The sequence below is a fragment of the Brassica oleracea genome, chromosome C9 (assembly GCF_000695525.1).
Source record: "Brassica oleracea var. oleracea cultivar TO1000 chromosome C9, BOL, whole genome shotgun sequence".
NCBI lineage: Eukaryota > Viridiplantae > Streptophyta > Magnoliopsida > Brassicales > Brassicaceae > Brassica > Brassica oleracea.
Window position 1 is genome coordinate 47,332,845 of NC_027756.1, and position 5,761 is coordinate 47,338,605.

A 5,761-nucleotide genomic window follows, 5' to 3' on the forward strand; every position below is an offset into this window, starting at 1 on the left:
GAGAGATTTAGGGCAGCAAAAACCAAGTTGTTGATTTTCGACATCTGAAATCATATGTTTCATTCTTAGGATTTATAATGTTCTTATGATGCATACAAGACAACCAGATATGCAAGTTGGTCACACGACCAAACGGATATGACGTATTCAGTTCATACGATTATGCATGCATGATATGCTAACAAGCCGCAGCCAAACAATCCGAACATGCATGATACAAGACAAGCCGCACGGCCAAGGGTATGAACAATCTTATCAAACGGTTTCTATATGATCTTAATGCAATAGGTTATTCATCCTAGCAAGAACGGTTTCTAAGTGATCATGGAAACATGAAACCTCAATCAAACAATCAATCAATGCATCAAGGGATTTAGTTACTATCAACCTAACGATCATATTCAATCAATTAGGGTTTCAATATAAGCAGGCTGGTCGGATTAAATTTTAAACAAGATGAGAACAACTTAAACCTAGGCGATTTCCTAAACTTTAATTCATTCAATTAGATCATCAAATCAAACAACCAAATTCAAGAATGAGATTAATCAATCCTAGCAATCGGTTCTATGTGATCATAATCAGATTTAAAACATTCAATCACATAAACAATCAAATCAATTTCGATTTCAAATTAGGGTTTGCATGATATGCATTGTGCATACGTGCAGCTAGGCTTTAGGGTTTTAGGGTTTCAGTTTAGATCAAGCAATGAGATTCAAATTCAGGTTTTAGGGTTTGGATCTATTGCCTTAGGGTTTGGTTCTTTTTAGTTTTACCTTAACCTCAAGACGGGTTGAATGGACCTCCAACTAGAGAAGAGCCGCGAACGGATTGCTTTCTGATCGCGTCGATTATCGAGCTGAGATCGTCGGGTCGCGAACGGTATCGAGCTGCTATCGGGTCGCGATCGTGCTGAATGTTGAGATCGTGTCTTGCGAACAGGCTGAGGTCGCGAGCTGGGGAACGGATCGCGAATGGGAATCGGCTGAGTATCGTGCTTAGGGTTCGTGATCGTCGGTAGGGTTTATCGCCGGGGAATTAGGGTTTTAGGTCTCGGGATTTTTAGCTTAGGGTTCTTAGAGTAATCGTGCTCGTGTTGTGAAACTAGAGAATATAATCTATGTTTCTGTATTATTCATAAACATAAAGAGCTCTTTATATATAGGAAATTACACCGTCATAGAATAATGGAAAGACTAAAGAAAGTAAATACAAATACAGAAAAAGTACAAATCATAATTTAATAAGGAAAATGCAAGATGTCGATTCTCCCTCTCTCCTCACGGTCGACTCTCTCTCTCTCTAGCATTGGGCCGGTTATGGACATCCACAATATAATTTATAATATATATATATATATATATATATTTTTTTTTTTTTTTGAACCGGATCGGAATGCATATTAATATGAATGGAACGTATACTGATATGTGATACAATTAATGGATGAGAGACCCGTTAATGTGAAGTTTATTTTTGACATATGCTTTAGTTTTGTTCCTGTTTCTACATAGTTTTATAAGTTAATCTACATCTATAGTCTATAGAGGTTATGTTTTGATTTAAAAAATATGATTATAATCCCTAATGTTTATAAATAAAATTAAATAATCCGAAGGTTTTATCAGTTCATATTTTATGGATCCAAAAAATGACGACATTATGTTGACACATAGAACTAATCAATGTAAATAAAAGATTCATGAAAAAAGTAATAAACTTCTTATATATTAACATAATTACAGACAAAAAAAAAAAGAAGAAGAAAAAGTCAATTGATTTTGCCCTATATATTGACTCCAAGCTTTCTCATAGTATGCAACAAAAGCAAACTCAGAATTGGTCCAAAAAAAAACGCAAATCAAAATGGCAAAAATATTCATCAAGACTCTCTGCTTATCAGCTCTCATGATGTTCCTCTTGTTTGTTTCTAGTGGTACGTTACATCTAATCTTTTCTTTTATATTATGCCTTCTAGAGTACGTAATGAAAATCATTATCACTAAACGACTAACAACTGCATACGGTTCAAACAGGATTACCGAAGGTGAATGGCCAGACGTCATGTCCTGAGTTAGTGGGTGAAGGAGCTGAGAATACATGCTCTGAAGGTAGCAGTTATATACCTTGCGATGTTAGTTGCAAGCTACTCTTCACTATAACACATGTTGGCTTATGTAAACCCGAAGATAATGGACTTCACTGCCACTGCTACATACCTTGTTAAAATGGTTTACGAATGCTCCAAATCAAACCTTAAAATTTGAATAATTTCACATCGATTGGTTTCCTTTGGTTTACATTTATCATTCATGTGTGCATGTCTGTGTGTATGATGGGTTTTAATATATTTCCATCAGCATTATTGTAGCTGATGATGATTATTCAATGAAAGATTTAAATATAAATTGGGGAAAACCCCTAATCTCTTTACTCTCTCTTGCGGCCGCCGCCGCCTCGTGCGCGCGATTGCCGGAAATCTACAGTCGCTGGAAATCAACCATTTTTCTTCTCCATTTTTTCTCATGTCTTCTGCTCTTCTCTATTATTTTTTCGTATTATTTGTCTGCGTTTTGTGGTCGTAGTGATCTATTTTGGTCATTCTTGGGTCAGATCTTGTAGCTGACGAGTATATCCGAGGATTTTCGATGAGTATTACGTCGGTGTGGCATAGTGTGTTTGTCTACTCGGGTTTCTATATGGATTCTGACCAAAGTTTTAAAGAGTTTCTAGCTCCTGGTGGAGCGACGGTCTTTTCGTTTTCTGAATCTTTGTGGAGTGACGGTTTTGGTGTTTTGTTGATTTGCTTAGCCTCTCGACGTTTCGGTGGCATGTTATTTTCTCTCTTTGTTAATAAGTAATTAGCCACTATTAGGTTATCATAGGTCAGACTTGGTGGAAATTATCTTATAGAAACAAATCCCTAAAATATGAGTTCTTCTCAAGCTGCTATTGTAGATAAAAAAGCTAATTTCAAGGATCTGAGCTTATGTTTTTACAATTTGGCCTCAATTTTTTGATCTTCCATATTGATAGCAAACATGCAACATAACCGTATCATCTTTATAGACCCCTTCGTTCATGCTCATGACTCTATCTTGTATCCATAGCATTACTCTTACTTACAAAATATAGTGGAAGCGGTAGATCATAGTCCTCTGGCTTGTCATGTTCCCCTTGTCTGCAACAACTACTCAGTGATGAGGCTGGTTAGTAAAGCTTATGCCTCGAGAATTAGTACAAAAACCAGTATGTTAGTTGATATTATCTCAATATTTGGCGGGTTCTATCTATATGTTCTTTTGAGCTCTATGTCATATACTGGTAATTTTTTTAGTTTTTTTAGTTTTTTTTTTAAACTGGTTGTTTAAACTTTGTTTTCTTATAGATTGAAACTAAACAGTGTTAAAAAATTTAAATATGAATTAATACGTTGTCATTTATTTTTCCTGTTTTAAAACATTTTATTTATTTGTTCATTGTTCCTTTCTTCCTGTCATTGCATATATGTTTATGATATATTTTAGCATTTATTTTACAAATCTTAGCCCATTAGCCTTTTATAGTTTCATTTTATTCGCAATCTCATGATCTTCTGGATTTTTGATTTTATTTCTGATCCACATTTGTATGGTATTAATCTAAGGCTGTGTACTGGTGTCTTTTCCTTTGAGTTTTTGTTGCTGGCCGGTTTGGTTCTAAGTTGTAAGTATAGTTTTGATTGATTGATTAAAAGAAAAGCATCAACATTGGTTAAGAAACCCACAGAATCTTTCATCCTAATTTGTAGACTAGAAAGTGAGTTATCATCTATTGCTCACTTATATGGTGGGAAGATTATTGGAAAATTCTCTAGGATAACCTTTTAAAAGTATTTATTATAAATATAATATTTATGGGTTAAAGTAACCAAAAGAATTTTCATTAAAGAAATAAACATACTCTAATATCCACATGGTTAACTAATTTAAATTTATAGGGGTGTGTTTAGGATTTTTTAAAATAGATATTAAAATATTAAAATCTAAAATATTTTTTTATATAGTTTCCAAAAGAATTTCTGAATTTCAACTTTTCTAAATATATATATATAATTTGGAAAAAATAAAATAACGTTTGAATACAAAACATGTTATTCGAAAATAATAAAATTATTTACTTTTTATTATTATTTTATTTTATATAAATAATTATGTCTATTAAAATATTAATAAAATAAAGGTAAAAATATCTTATACCTCTATAATGAAACTTCTTTTGGTATTTTTTTTCATTGTGATCTCTTTTCCTAAAATAGGATTATTTGGGAAAACTACCCATGATTCTTCTACTTTACTAGATTTCAGCTTAAACACTTATCTTGCTTTAACTTTCTCAGGTGAAATTAATACATAGTTTGAATTCTGCTTCTTTCCTGCCATGTTACAAGTTTTGTAGATTTTATTTTTAAGCATTGCAATGTTATTTTGTTGTTATCCCAAATCTTTATGCCATCGACAATCTTCTTTTTTTCGATGAAGTGCAATATCGCAATTTTTATATCATTGTTTTATATCGTTGTACTTATGAGTTTGTGAGATAAATCATAAAATATTTGGCCTCATTCAATGTTTTTGGATTTCGTCTTAATCTATACTAAATCTTGTTGTGCGGGTTTTTGGTTATTTCTATACTAAAATATTTTAGTTTATATAACAAAATTTACCAATAACTTAATGTAATTTAGTGATATATATAATTCTATAATAGCTATGTTTACACTACAAGAAAACAGGGGGATTCTGATGGCCGAAATCGTCGGAAATTCGTCGGAATCGGTCTATTCCGACGAATTTCCGACGAACCGGTCCGTCGGTATCGTTTCGTCGGGAAAAAAAAATTCGTCGGAATTTCGTCAGAAATTCCGACGACTTTCTGACGAATACCGAGAAACGTCATTCTGACGAACTTCCGACGATATTACGATGCGGCTACACGAGACCAGAGTTCATCGGAAAACTACAATTCCGACGAACGTAGTTCCTCGGTTTATTCCGACGAACTTTGGGCGTCGGAATTTACCGACGGACATCGGTCGTCGGAATATACCGACGAACCACGTTCGTCGGTATATTCCGACGGAAATGAGTTTGTCGGTAAATTCCGACGGATATATGTCCGTCGGTATATTCCGACGACCGTTGTCCGTCGGTATATACCCTTTTTTTTTACAAATTAATTTTGCATTTTTATATATTTTTTGATATTAATAAATTTAAAAAATTGGAAATTTAAAACTAATAATATTATAAAATTTAAATTCATAAAAACCGAAATAGGAAAAAAACATTCATAAAGTTTAAAATTCATACAAACCGAAATAGAAAAAAAAAACATTCCGAAAGTTTTATAAAGCCGAAATAAACTAAGAAGAACTCGAAGACATCAAACGATCTAGCTTCTGCATAATCTCGGTGTTGAACTTCTTCTGGGATGCCAACTCAGCAAGGATAGTGGCATTCTCCGAACGGATAGTGGCATTCTCCGAAAGGATAGTGGTGTTCTGCTCCTCCAATGCCCCAATCCGTTCATCTTTGTCATGTAGCTCCTCGAGAATCATGGGATCGGCATACGGAGCTTGCGAAGAAGATACCGGATACGAAGAAGCACGACGGGCCAACCCAACTAAACGGCCTCCTTTCCTTTTAGGAACCGCCTACAAAAATATTTAAAGTAAGTAAATATGAACAAGTAAGTAATCGACATTATAAAAAAAAAA

The 5,761-nt window shown here is 33.8% G+C and overlaps 1 long non-coding RNA gene across 1 annotated transcript; it reads left to right on the forward strand.

Annotated features, from left to right (window-relative positions):
• Window positions 1-1,798: 1,798 nt before the first annotated feature.
• Window positions 1,799-2,411, forward strand: LOC106317452. The gene is made up of 2 exons (XR_001265141.1): window positions 1,799-1,939; window positions 2,040-2,411. It is a non-coding gene; the product is annotated as an uncharacterized LOC106317452 (long non-coding RNA).
• Window positions 2,412-5,761: the final 3,350 nt, after the last annotated feature.